The following is a 15,763-nucleotide window of genomic DNA, read 5'->3' as shown; positions in this document are numbered from 1 at the left end:
CCCAGCACCTGGATGTTGGCACAAGTCATTGGCAAAGTTGTTTTTGTGAACACTCCCACGTATGTTTACAGTAAAATCAGTCTTGTTAACTCAGACCATCTACTTAAACTGTTTGAATAGCATAGTTGGTTTTGCAGCCCGCTCCACCATGCAATAGTGAGAGCAGTAAGCTTCCTCAGAAGGACAACGATCAATAGCTATTGGCAGTAACATCTTAAACCACAACAGCTGCTTGCAGAGCAAACATCTGTCTACGGCCAGCCTTCCATGGCCTCCTGCTTTCCTCAGCTCAGTGGCTGTAATGGACCTGAGGTCTGTGGGCTGCCTGAACAATTTAACAGACTGGACTAATTTTTTTTAAGTGGATGGAGAGACATAAAGCCAATTTTGTTCTGAATTGTTCAGGATAGATATCTAAGAATATAAAGTGTGCACTATGCATACTGAGGTGATTGCACTGTAAATACTGAGAATACAATCTGGCCTCCTGGTTTTGTATCTCATTAAAGTGCATGTAATTAGAACCAGCCTGTTCATATGTTTTTTAAAGCAATGGATAGACTCTTCTAATCTAGGAAAAATCTGGATAGTGTGTAGAGTGACTGCTTTGTTTCTGGATTCACATGACCAGGAAAGCCCAGGTCAGCTTTTACTAAGGATAATTGGGGTTTACCAGGGAGAAATGTCAGCCCAAGATCTACCCTAAATACTGTGGACTTCTTTCAGAATCTATTCAGAAGAATTACTTCTGCAACCTATTGCTTCATTTATTTTACTTGTCCCCTGCTCTGCCTGATGCACAAAGACACAGTTTTAAGCTGTGGAATCTGGCTTTATATTTAAGTCTATAGGAACTCTTGCTTTTTAATAAGGGAACACTGGTTTGGCTTAACTTCTAGGGACCCCCAGATTGAACAATATGCAGCACTATTTTTACCCTTGACAGGACATAGCTGGCATATCTTCTCTATTGTTGCTCCATATCACAGTGAATAATTTATTCATTCAATTCAGAGAGCTATTATAATGCAATGGCTTAGGGAGTAGGAAGTTCCTCTTTTTACCAAAGTAAAAAGTTAGGTAACATTCTAAAATGATAAAGAAATAAATGAAACTACCTCTTAACCTCTGCTGAACAAGATGATTTTCATCCCAATGGATGACTTCTCACACATTTCGTGTAGCACATACCTTCAATGCTCCCAATAAGGCAGCTATTTTTCAGCTAGAAAAATACTTGTCACAATTTATATGGTTCAAATAGGAGGTAGACTTGGCTAGAGCATAGCAATCTAATTTAGCCACAGGTAGCTGTAACTCTAGAAATGTATGTTTTTTCATTAAAAGACCTTGAGGGTCAAAGTCATGACTGAACAGCTCAAGACTTACTAAGATACAACCTGAGATAATAATAGAACCATTCTTTGGTGTACCATGATCTCTGATGCTAATGGGACATAGATCACAGATAAAAGAGTAAACCCCAAAGAATTAATACATGGACATGAGCTGATAAGCTGGAAAAATTGATTTTTTTCTTTCTCCAATATTCCCACTTAAAAAGATTGTAGACAGATTTCAGTCATTCTTTTTACTTCACATTTACTAAATAGTTATATAAAGAAATGGAATTATGACAAGTCTTTTAAAATTCACTTAATTTGTGTTCTTAAACCATCTCTCAATAAAGACAAGAAAATCTATTCCCAGGAATAAGACTATATTTTATCCCTATTTAGATATCAGATATTACAGTCACAAACATCGAGTGCATTTCTGCAGGTCTCAATTTGAAAGTACGTTAATAAATCTGAGGAAAAATATAGTTTCTTTTCCTATAGAGTAGCTTATTAACTTGAACTGTGGAATCTGAAATGTGATTTAAATAACAAATTGCAGAGCATAGTATCTGCCCATGATAAAAACCTAAAAGATACCCATTCTGTCTCTTTTTACTAGTATACAGCAAGCTAATGAGGCCACAAAGAAAAGCAAGAATTGTTTCTTCTGTACAGTCACTCACTGCCCTTTTCTTTGCATAAACATCACTGGGATGTACACACGTATTCACTTCCTATACTTAATTTCAAAACCCAAAACCATTAGGACAAAATATCACAACAGCAAGACCTCCAGAAAAAAAAAAGATCAGAACATGAAAACAAGGGGTAATTCTGGGTTCAAGGTGACTTTAAGAGTTGAAATCTAAAACTTTTTTGAATCAATATTTGAATCAATATTAGAAAACTGCTAAAAATCAGCTTTTTTAACAGAAATCACACCACATTTTTAATGTCCAAGTTGCAAAATAACCTTTCATAATCGCAGTGATTTAACACTTATGTGGAGGAAAAACTAAATTTCTGGAGAAGGGAGAAATCCTAACTCCAGACTTGGCCATGAACCTAATAAAGAAATCAAACCTGTTGACTGGATGAACAGACATAGCATTAATTCTAAATTAAAGCAAATTTTTCAATGCCTTTCACCTTGAACAGAATTCTTAATTGGATCAAGTTATTGAGGGAAAAAAATTAAATAGTTAGGACTTAGAGCTCATGTGTCCTTTATAATATTATAGAGTTTAGCAGTGTTTCTAAGACGTTATGGTTCTTCATCCAAAGCTGGGACCATGTTAACTTCGCTGTGCTAAAATAAGTAAGGAACTATAAAGCTTTTCAAATAGGCTTTGCTACATGCTTTTTTTGAAAATCTGGCCTTGTCTGTTACATTGGATAAGACACCAAAGCACGGGTGATCCAAATAAAAAATAAAATAAATGAGTGTTTCAAGGACAGTTTTCAGGCACTATCAAGAGGTTACAATAAAACATTTGTCACGATCTGCAATCGCAGAGAGGTATATTGCATTTAATAACATAGCATAAACATCACTATTGTGTTTGTTAATAAAATCTTAAATTACTGTTAATCATTCGATCTATAAAGAAGATAAAAGCTTATAGCTACATAAAACACCTTGGTATTTAAGATGAAATTTAAGATGAAACACATGTTTAATGTTTTCTTTTGAAGCAAGTGAATAATCATTTCACTTTGAGTGAAACTATGCCAGGGCACAAAATAAAAGTCAAAATACAAAAGGCTTGTGGTGCTGTACAGTTAGCTTTGTCCCAGCACAGGTATGGAAACATTTTGAGACGAATTACACCCTAATTTTAAAGAAATTGCATAGGAATAACTTAACTGAAAATTTTCATCATTATGAAATATGGATATTTTTAAATTGCTTCTGGTTCTAATCTGTTTTAGAAGTGTATGTTTGTATTTTCTAAACAGATTCCCTGCTGCTTCTCCCCAAATGACTGTATTTTAGAGACAGTTTATGTGCATGCATGAATTAGTTTGCATATATGAATTACTCACTATCAAACATTTGCTAGTTCAGAACTGTCCAAATTTAGCTTTGAATCAAATCTGACACTCATTGGCGCCTGGACAAGCATATTAAAGCACATGTTCTGTGTTAACACCCAATTTGGCTTTAACTTTGCATATGTCTCCTTCTATAAACTTCCTCCTATGGATCAGCTTCCATGAATACAGAATAAAACAGCACAGCAATGATATTTCTTTATTTGTTTCCAAAATACAACAATGTGCCTGTAGATTATTAAAACAAAATGCAGGATAGATAATTTGCTTAGCTTTAGTTGCTAATGTACAATATATTTTCCCATCTCCTCCTGTTTAGTGAAATTACTCCAGAAGAAAAATATCCCTTTTTATTGAAGTATATGGGATTAAAGTGAATTATTAAAATGCATAAAACAAGACAGTAATGTATAATGTGGTTTGTGACAAAATGTACTGTAACCTTAACTGTAATTATATCAAATATATTGATTTAAATTTCATAATCAAATTGTGCAGGTAACGATCCATATCTTTGGTAATTGAGTTGTGTGTGCAAATGTAATTATAGTAATGGTATAAAAATTTGATGATGCCATCTAGATTAGATTGAACTTTGGGTGTACTTTAAAGAATATGCAGAGATTCATAAAAAATCAGTTTATGTGGAACTATATCGTAACACAGGACTGATGTTTTCCTGAGAATGGAGCTTAATCCCTGTTAAAAATGTGGCAGAAAAAAGTTCCAACCAGGAAAGCATCTTCAAGTTTTATGTTCCTATTAAATTATAGGACATAGCCGATGCAAGCCTTTGTAGAAGACAGCAACTCTGTTTTGTGTAGAAGCAATATTAAGTTTTTCCTGAATGGGCTTTTGTGGCTAGCAGCACTTTCTACACATACTAAGAGCTTCAGTGCTCAAAAGTATTCTGAACTTTTAAAATAATGACCAGTAAGATTACAAATTGCAGTGTAGAAGGGAGAGGTATAGCATAGTTCTGCACAATGCCGAAATTATAAAAAAAAAAAAAAAAAGCCAGTCCTTTATATAGTACCAAATGGTCAGTCATCTGGAATGGTATACATAGCCTCGCTTTGTTATCAAATTCTTTCCTGTGATGGCTATAGCAGTGGTCAGCAGTGCCTATAGATTTGCTACAGTCACACATCTTTGTTTCAGAGTGAAAGATAGAAGTCCTAAACAAAACTTTAAAGATCTGCAGAAAAAAATGAAAAAAATTATAAATAAAAGAAAAAATTGAACTATCTCCCCATTTCTGGAGAAAATTCTTCCCATTGTTATGTTTTCAGCTCACACAGAAATTATTAATCCCAGTAGTCTCTATATGTATGTTTTTTAAAGAGCAGATTTTGGCTCAAAAATTTAATTAAATTTTTACGAATGGATGCAACTTTTCATTTACGTAATGGGAATTGGTTGGGGGTATAAACCAACAATTATTTTCTAGAATAAATGATCTCAGCCAAAAAACTGCTGTGACAGAATTGTCCTTACTGAAATGTATGTGTTGAATGCATGAGTAAATTCAAAAACATATGAAAATGGTGCATGTATGTCTTACTTTTCTAATTCTGCATTATTTTCACACCAAAATCCTATAGCACATTTGTTGTTGGTAGAATTATGTATCTAGCAGAATTTTAATTGCAGTATTGCAAATGAAAGTAAGACTAGTTTGGCTCAATACTTGAGGATGTAGATTTTACAAAAAAAATCAGCTATACAGAGTTTCAGATTAATCAAATGTGTTTCTAGAGGATTTGGGATTCAAAAGATGTAGACAAAATTTGACTATGTGTATGGATAGCAGTATGTGGTTATTAAATATTCAGCTAATTAGAGTTTTCTTGTATCAAGCATAAGAAGAAACATTGTATGTTTCTGTCACATCTGATCATGCATACCATTCAAATATGAAGGAGAACTACTCTTTAGAATTAAGAAAAAATCATGGAACATATCTCCACTTTCTAAGACAAAAGGTGACTATATACTAATGGTAAGATATGATGAAACTGGAAAAAAATTAGGGTTATTTTATTATTTATTTATTCTGTTTTTCTGTCTTTATTGAGAGAAGATATATTGCACATAGGAGGTATAGGAGTACGAAAGCTTCATATTGGTTCTTTATCTTCTCTAGGTCATATCTGAAAAAAAGCGTAAATGAAGTTCAATAGAGAAGTCACTGTTCTATAAGAACAAAGTGTTACTTTTATGAAAAAGTTTAACAATGAAAAAATACAATAACAACCTTTGTCTGAACACAGGAGAAGAAACGAAGGTGACAAGGAACCACCTCTCATATTATTAATTTGCTCGAAATTGCAACTGTGGTTGATAGTGGCTTTTAAGTAATTTTTTAAGGTTCTATTCATGTCACAACAAACCACTAATATTGATTTCTGCTAATACAACATAAATGCTTCCCATATAAATTAAAGTCAGTGACACATAGTTTAGCATGGTATGGCAGCATATTTACTCAATTACAAACATGCTTTACACAAACCTACTTGTAAAAGCAGGGGGAAATTCTATCAATCAGTGATGGCCAATCTCTTTCATGTCGTGGGCCAAAAATACCCCTGAATAAGTCAAAGGGAATATGCTGGGCACAGAACATATATCTCAGCCATATGCAGACCATGCAGTTAGTATTCATACTGTATTTTTTTCTTAAAAAAAAAAAAAGTCAATTAGTCCAATATATGATAATACTTTTCACTTCAAATGATGCAAAGGTTCCCAGCTACAGTCCATCCAAATTTTGATCCAGAAAATCTAAGTTCATGTTACGTATTTTGGATAAGAGGATACTCATATCATTAAAAGTCTGGGTTGCCTGAGTCTTACCATAGCTATGATTCTCCTCACCACAGCACCTGGAGGGAGGAGAGACTGATTCACCTGCTAATCCCACCTGTTTATATCAATATGTATTCAAAATTTGTAACTGTTATGTAGATGTCAAAAGCTTAATCATGTCACTTGATAAATACCATAAAGCAGTACAAAGAAATATGTACTTATTAAACTCAAACACAGTTCTTAAACATTTCACAAAAAAAAAGTGTTTTCTATGTACACAAAAAGTCTAGAGAATAGACGTATTTCTAAGTATTTGAGATAAAAAATTAATAAATGGAAATGGTCTTAGATTTGAAGGTGAATAGGAAGCAAGATTATTTTTTTAACTGGCATTTATAATTAGGTCTCTAAGCTCACATTTAGCCACTACTGTGTTTTCCAATGAGTTGAGAATTCGGACATTATCACAAAGGTCAACGGAGTTATACAATGACATGGTACTAAGCAGGAGAAAACAATGTAAGAATAATCTTTTTTTTTTTACATGTTTCTGAACAAAATACGTTTTTACCTTTGATATTTCTTAAATGCTATACCTATCTATATGCTAAGAAAATAAACAGGTACCTCATAAACCTTTATGAATAAATCCTACTGGTTTTAAATTTAGTTTAATCCTCGAAATAAATCAAATTATCAATTAAGAGCATAGGACCAGTACTAGAAATTCAACAGGAATGATAACATTCAGATCATCTTATTCTGATTGTCAAAATAATCTCGTTACTAAATTCATTTTTCAGTAAAATGAGTGGATTTGACCAGAATTTTCTTTTAACTTAGTACCAGTTCATTTCACCCTTTTTGCCTCCGCAAGTCAGCAGTTGTCAGAAGCATAATGTGTTTTTCTTGTGACATAATGCATTTTAATTTATTCATTTTTCTTTATTGATCTACTTACGAGTCTTAATAATGTAGAATTATCAGAATTTCTTTGTGAAGTAATAAGTGGGATGCTTTTTGTAGAAAGGCATTTATTTTGTGAGCCAGGTGCACAAATACTAAGAATATCACTAATTGAGACTTAAAGGTATCAGAAAAAAGAATTATGAGAGGGAGAAAATGCCCTTAAATGTTCAGAGGGAAAAAAGGAAATTTAAATGTGAAAATTTCTATGAAAAATATTGATCTCCTTTTTATTAAATACATTTTGTGTGCAAGACAATTGTGCAAGTCAAAATAAAGTTTTCTGTAGCTTATCCTAGAAAGAAAATCTTTCTTTTAGGAATAAAATTATAGCCCTCAATTTCTTCATTCAAAAGCTTTCTGAATGAAATTCAGGATTAGCTTTTTTTGCTGAAGCAGTTAAATGATTTAGCTGTTCACAGTGCAGTTATCTCCTAATTATACTTTAGATAAAAGAATATTTTAACGGTCTTGCATACTGCAAGCAAATAAAAACAGACAAACTTATCTCAAAGTTCTTGCTGATCATTCAGTTTCCTGAGCTTTTTTACAGCAAGCTAAAATAGAAGTTATGAATACTATCCTTTCATTTCTGAGAGATGTTTAACTTCCTTAGTATAAAACTCTTATTGCCCATTCAGTAGAAATAATATGCTGCTTTGCACACCTTATAGGCATAAAGCTGTTGAAGAAGCTATTCTTCAGAATACTGTAATCAGCTACAAGACCTGGTTTCTAAAATCCACAGGTGTCTTTCTCAGGCATGAATCCTGCTTTTTGAAACATTAATCTAAATTATTTAAACAATTCAGTAGATATGTGCACTTATCCGTATTCAGTGGTACTCATTTATTTCTAACTTTGATCTCTGCAGTCCCAGTTCAATAAAACATATAATCACATAAGTGGTCACCAACTTAGTGAACTAACCAAAAAAAAAAAAAAAAAAAAATTACAGATGATGCATAAGCACCTGAAGTGTATGGGCATGAGAACACTTACATAATGGAAGGTACTCCTAATTTAAGCTTTTGGGGGCTGACTCAAACATCTGGAAGGTAAAAGAAAGATTCGTTCACATTGGATGTTTTGTGTTTAGGGCCATAAGTATAATGACTCAACTAAAATGTGAAACATGTTCTGTTGCTCTACATACACTTATAAAAATTTTTACAGCTCACAGTGTGTGATTGCGTATGAAATATTAACACCCTAAGAGAGTCTGGAAACAACTGAGGGTCATTACAATGCTGGCAACAAAAATTATCTAATGCACTTTCAAGAAATAGTGAGAGGAGATAAACCTGGAATATGAATATCAAATTGTTAATTGGTCAGAGCCATGTACGTGCTTACACAGTCCTGGGAAAACAATCAAAGTTACAATACCATTTTTTTAATAATAGATACATATGCTCACATGCAAAAAGTTATTTTTCAGGAAGTTAACAGCAACATATGCCTACTCCACAGTGATTTAAGACTGCTGTTTATAAGCATTTTGGGTTTTGCTCTCATTTATACACTTGAGTCTCATCTACCAGTAGAAAAGATCCTAGTTTGTCGTACCTTTAGTCAGTTACTAATTGGGTTCGAGCTGCTGCCACTGGAGTCACTCTGATATCTAAATGCATGACTAGTGGGAGTTCCCTGACAATTAGAGGTGATAGCTACCATAAAAGTGTTGAAATTACAAGAATAGAAATGGAAGCCTGGGTTTTAAATATTGTTCCCAACTGTATATGTTCCAACATTTTTTTTAAATTGTGTCACAATTCAGGAAATTCTTTATAGTACTAATCTGAATCCTCACATGCTCAGCCTAATTGCTGCATGATATTGCATGTTCACAATTCATAGTAAATGACAGAGAAAATTCATGGTACAGAAAGAAATTGAACTGCCATCATTCTGAAGCTTAAAGGATTAAGAGTTTATGTTTACTTTAGTGTTTTTCTGAGAGACTGTTTTGTGATTACAACACACAGATAAAGATAAATTAAGCAGTTGTGAGATAACGTCACATTTTGCTATCTATCTAATTACTATTACCAGAGCATAAATAAAAGCAAATATTATGATAAAGAAGACACATTAGAAGATATGAGAAAGTCATATGATCAAATGAAAATACCAAATTCACCTATTTAAAAATTTGGCCCAAAATGATAAATAACAACAACGTACATAAAGGTAACCTTTTCTTCCTGCACCCTAGAAAGAGTGGCCTGTGCAGATCGGTACTGGATTCTTCTTGCACCAAGTCAATTTTACTGCCTTTTTTATCTCCCAAGGCACAACTAAGATTCATCTGCTGCAATGAGTCCATACAAATCCATGAGGAGATGATTGTGTTTTCACAAGTTACTAATTCAAAAGTAAAACAGATTTCCGTTACACTTTTATAGTATACAACTCTTCCACCTCTTCCAAGAGGTTTATGAAAAAAATCCATGGTTGCAGAGTTCAGATTTCAAATATCTTCAGCAGTCTATTATTGTTTGGGTTTATTGTTCTGATTAGATAATTTTTTAAAAAATGACCTGAAAGATGCAGCTCAGAATTTAGGTGGATGGCATCTTCCCATATATTTCAGAGAGGAGTATTTGCTTTGCTTCTGCTTCGCTTCTGCTTCTGCAATGCTTTCTCAGGGTCGAAGGTATAAATAATGTATTTACTTATTTATGCAATAATTCTCATTAAGGGATTCTGTGAATGAGAGCTATACAGCATGAGCAACTGAGAAATTGGCTCTTCTACTGAGAAGCATGCTATGTGAAAGTACAAATCTGAACTTCTCATTACACAGTAAATCACTGATTTTTTTTTTTTTTTTTTTTAAATTGTAAGGCTCTACACTTTCAAACTGACATGTAGAATTTTTAGCTTGTGCTTAGGACAGAAATAAGGAAAAAATAAAAACCAAATAGGATTACAGTTTGATTCCCAATAAATGGAAATGATTATTTTTTGTTTTGGCATTGCCGAGAAATAAAAATGATAGATTTGAACATTGTAATTGTCTTTTAAAATATGCTAGGTTTTAAAAAATAGAAGGTCTTATGGATGAAAATATAAATTGACAAAATGAATCCTCTCGAATACCATCTTTGAAATAGCTGGATAAGTAAAACACAATTTTGCTATGGAAATGGGAATTACTGCTGTAGCAATGCTATCGTTTCAGCAAAAACCTACCAATAAGTTACCATAGAGTTTGATTCACTGCTAAGTATTTTGAAGCTTTTCTAGAATGAAAGGCTGAGACAGCTGTAAAAATTGAGTCTCCACCAGTCTAGCTGATTCAGCAAGGAATTAGCCATGCTCAGGAAGTCCTTTAAAAGATACTCTATTCTAAGGCATCAAACCATGAAAATATGTGGAGCTACTGTAATTGAGCAGTGCAGAACATATGTCCACATATTAAATACTGTGAGTTAAACAGTAGCACAAAATCTCTGCCTCACACTAGAGACTTTATGGACAGTGTTCCTATTCCCTTTAATGTTTCTGTCTTCATAGACCAGTGGGAAGAAAGGATAAGGCCATGATTTTGAATCTTTTTGTTCAATCTTTCAGAACAATGTTCACTTCTGTTTTTGGAATGTGCCAAAAGGGCATTTTATGGCCCTCCAACAGTATAAAGAGTGGGATGACCCTTCTCCAGGGTGCTTGTAGAGAAACTGGCGGTCTCGCATTCCTTCTTCTCCTCTTGAAGTGCTTAACCTTCTCTTCACAGTTTGGCTCCAACATGTAATTATATACAATTATCAGCACTTTGATTGTAGTGTCCTCAATTATATTAAGAAAAAAATTCTAACCTTCATCGTTCTAGGGAATAAAAGTTGAAAATGTGAATGCTGAATGAAAAACAGATGAAAATAAATTAAATATTATTAAATTCATTATTGATTACCCAACTTCAGGAATTATGTACGTATGGACTTACGCTTTTTAATACTTAGGAAAGTAATAGCTAGTAGACTTTCAATCAAGACATTGCTGTTAACACTACTGCATTACTCTGCTGCACGATACAGCAACAAAAAGCAACTTTAAAGCCCTTAGGGCACTCTCTTGGAGTCTAGAAATTCTAGGCTCTATTCTCTACTCTATACAATAAATTTAGAAGGTGGAAAGTTATATTACTCTGATCAGCTCTACTGTAGTCTTCATACTTTCAGAACTGTCAGTATATTTCAACATCTTCTGTGCAAAAGGCAGTGAACATAATCCAATTTTAACACACATTATTTCATCACCGTGTTAGTCTTTATAATTTGATCATCCCCTCAGTGCAGATCCTGTGTAGCTAAGTTCTAGCCTGAGTGTTTGTGTGTAAAACAATTATGCATTCCACAATACAGTGGCACAACCTGCACTCTCATTTTTATGAACTGAAGGCTACTTACACCTTTGCATAATAGGCCCATAAAAGACAGTGTGCTTTATGAAGTCCTCAAGTAGTATTCCACGTAGGCGTGAACTTCCCCTGAAGAGACCAAAGTACTTTTTCCTAAATGGACTGTATATAAATATGCCAAGAATCACTAGTGTATGTTAGGTAAACATTGCTGCAGTTTGGTTTAAAGGATGGGGAAATGTGCAATCATGGTATGGTTATGTGGAAAGTAATTTGCTAAGAAGTGGCCTTGATTTGGGGAGTCATTGATAGCATAAGCATGTGTTCTGTTCTGATCACAGTGTCTCAATTGTCTGGGTGGTCTGAGCCAAGCTGGAAGGTATCTCTGAACAGAAAGCGTTTTCTATGCTTTGCAGTAATTCCATTTCCTGGGAATTACTTTTAAAATGGCCTTTTACATGAATTTTCAAATAAATATGGGAGAGTTTAGAAGAGAGGATAAGACCATTTTTTTCTAGTATAGCTGATCCTCTTGAATTTGTAGACATTAGCATTTTAAGCTTCATACCTACCATGGTACTCACTGGTTTTAATTGAAACATTTTTAAAGAGGCATTTCAATTTGTATATTTACAGAATGTATTCCGATCCTATCTAGCACTCCCAAACATAAGCTATACCCTGTTCACATGAGAAGACAAAGATAGACCCAAACTTACTCCCATTGCAGACTGGCCAGATACCAGGCAGCTTCAGCTAGAAGCTGCATAGCTTTAGTGATATTGCTCTGGGCTAAAAAGCTCTGTTGTCTTCACATTTAAGGAAAATGAAAGGATGGAAGTATACAAAGATTTTTTTTTTAAATAATTTGTGTTAGATTTATACTGCCAATTTATGGGCATCTATGAATTCAAAAGTATTCTCAGAAACAACAACAAATTTCTCTTTATATTCTTGGGCCTCTTTAATCTGCTGCCACCTATGTACTAAATTAAAAAAAAAGAACAGTAAAAAAATACTCTGTTTTCCTTTCGTCCAAAATGTTTGCCACGTGGGTGAGTGGATAGCTACTTTGAATTTTCTGTGAATTGTTTCCTTTAGTAAATGATGTCAAATCTCCATTAGGCTATATCACAATCACAGCTGGAGATGTCCAACGTCTAGCTATTGTTCAACTGGGCCATTCTTCAGCACTTTTTTTTTCTTATTTTGACGTATATAATGTGCTAGTGAGGCTGTCTCATTTTATCTTATCTGGTTAAATACCATCTGAAATACCTGACCCACATCCCTCAGAATATTAATTATTATTAGGAAGTACAGTAATGCATTTTTAGAGTGGTTTTCTAATTCATTTTTTTTCATCAAAACTTATATCTGCTAGGCTTGCTTCTTAATTCACTATGGCGTTGAGTCATAAAGTTAAAGAGTGTCTTATTTCTCCTTGGGTATTTGCTTACATTTCCTCTTTCTAGATCATTGTTGATGATGATTTTTTTCATTTTTATTTCCCTACTTTGGAATGGATGTACGCTACTGAAGCTTTATTCTTTTTGATCTCATATTTTATTAAGAAAAAAATTTATAGTAGACTTAGCTGGAATAAGATTAGGCTGGCAAGTGAATGTTCTTGTTCCTATTTTTCCATCTTCATCTCTCCATTTTCATCTTCCATAAGAGATGCTAAAGCAGAGCTGTACAAAAAGAACATAGAGCATGGGTACTGCCAAGGAAAGCTTTGGATATTCCCTCAGTCTGTTTCCTACATCTGATTACTCTTCTTCAGTCATATTTACCTCAGAGCTTTCTTCTTACCCTCCTACAGCTTTCCTAGGTGTTTTATTTAGAGCAAAATTAAACCAGGAATATGCATCATTTCTGCATTTTTTGTACATAATCATATTTCTAACAAAACTTGTTTGAAGACAAGATATAGTAAACAGTCACATTCTCAAATCTACTAAGCATTTTAGTATACAATAATGCTTAAATTATCAATATTATATCATTATGTTTGGTCATTTTATAAGTTTTATATGGCCATATGATTTGTCTGCCTAAAAGTTTATCCTTTTTTTTATAGCTGTATTGATCTAACGAAAGATATTACCTTTCCCCTGTGAACCTTGTCTCACATATCCTTAGACCTTCAAGATAACAGCAGTGGTGCTATTACTAGTATGTTCTCAGTAACTCCAATAAAAATTAGAGATCAGAATGAGCTCCGTTGCCAGAGCATATTTGGCATACACATAATTCAAGCAATGAACTACAATATATTGAACTTGGATTTGCACATATACACACAAGTCTGCTAGAGGAACAATAAGACTTTGTTCCATTGTGATATTCTCACACAGGTGTACATGGCAGTGTCATTCTATATGTTTTCCCACAGCTTGTTAATACACACTATTTAAGCTATGTAAAGTAGTAAGAAAATCAGATTTTTTTCCAGCAGTTTAAATACTAGGCATGCAACAGTCTAAAGTATCAGTGCCTTTTGATTCTTTTCTCTGAGATACCACTTTTACAGTAAATCTGGGTCTACTGAATTCTGCAGAATTATTTTCATTTTACACAATGTGAGAGAAAAATAAGGCTGTTGTTAGTTACAGGTTTCCCATCCAGCAGTATTAGTCTCTCATATTCACATGCATATATACACACAGAGATATTGATATGAGCATGTAAAGAGTCCATTTTACTTTTTCCTGGTTCTGATTATACAGATGTTAATTTGCATATTTGGAAAAGGTAGCTTTCATCCTGGAGAAGCAAGGAGAAAAATCTTAAAACACATCTCATTTTAAACTTATAAAGCATTTATTCTACATGTTTTTGTTCTACAGCTGAAATAAGAGGGAAAAAAATCCCTTTCTCATCTGTCTCTGACATCAGTCACAGAACTGTTCACAAAATAAATGTTATTCCTGCATGTTAGCAGGCTGTGAAAGTAAGGCTTGAAATGGCTGCCTGATTACAACCTTAACACCAACACCTCCTTAATCAACACTCCTTAACTCCCTCCAAATAAGCTCTCTATGATGTTATGATTTATTATATTGACTATGGCTTTTTTCCATTTTGCTTTTTAGGATCTCTTAGAAAGTTGTAATTTAGTTCCTCCCCACCCCCTGCTTCCCCTTAGTGAAGTGGCTGCCTTTGATTAGATTTGCTAGGATTTAGTTCAGAGGGAATTTATTTTTATTCAACTCAAGAAAAAAAAAAAAGAAAAAAAACCTGTGAGTCTAAAAGAATAGACATTAATAGGTTCACTGCCAAAATAAACCAAAACAAAATCCACAGTATTAGATCTTTGATGTAATTTCCTTTAATATTTTGCTTACTACATAAAAGATAGGAAGAGAATTTTCTTCTCTCCTAGTCTCTCAATTTACTTTTTGAGGAAAACCTTGATTCAAAAAGATAAGACTTCGTAGATTTTTGAAGCAGAAGAGGCAATTTATTCACTACAGTACCTTTCAGAATGAACAACTATTTCTCAAGAGTTTTCGATCAATTATAAAATGAAACATGTCTTCTTATTTTGAACAATATATTCTCCCTGTGTGGAACAGATTACTTATACTAAAGGACATGTTTCTATTAATAACTAGTAGAGCCTAAGACGAGCTGCAGTACATCAAAATACTATCTTAGAAATAAGAACATAATCAGAAAATATTCCAGACAATTACAGTCTTCTGCAATACATTATTAGCTGTAACCTTGATCTCTAACCCTGTCATATAAAAAGTTTACCTGGTGGGCATATTATCATCTATCATTTTACAATGTGATTTTTTTCCCCTCAGATTCTATTGCAGATATTGTTTTGATGCTTTTGAAACAGATACACAGTCAGACAAACCAATTACCTTACTCCTTGCCTGCTAAGGATAAAAAATATGTGATGAATCTTAGCCTATAGGTGACTTGCATAGCTATCTGAGGATGGGGAAAAGGTTTTAATACCTTTTTTTACTCCGTGCTATTTTTGTGACTGTCAGCATGATGAAAATGTTATTCGTTATTTCCTGAAAAAGCTCTGGTGCTGGATTGTAGTTATAACTGGTACTTTGCTTGAGAAATCAGCCTTACCTCAATCTATTAAAATCTGGAGTAAGTGTAACAAATACAGTTGTGGAAACAATTAATTAATGTAATGTGTACAATGATGTGATTTAAATGTGCAGTTCTATTGGAACAATGTTTACTTATG

The sequence above is a fragment of the Gymnogyps californianus genome, chromosome 8 (assembly GCF_018139145.2).
Source record: "Gymnogyps californianus isolate 813 chromosome 8, ASM1813914v2, whole genome shotgun sequence".
In the NCBI taxonomy this organism is placed as follows: domain Eukaryota; kingdom Metazoa; phylum Chordata; class Aves; order Accipitriformes; family Cathartidae; genus Gymnogyps; species Gymnogyps californianus.
Note: the sequence above shows the minus strand (reverse complement) of the source record.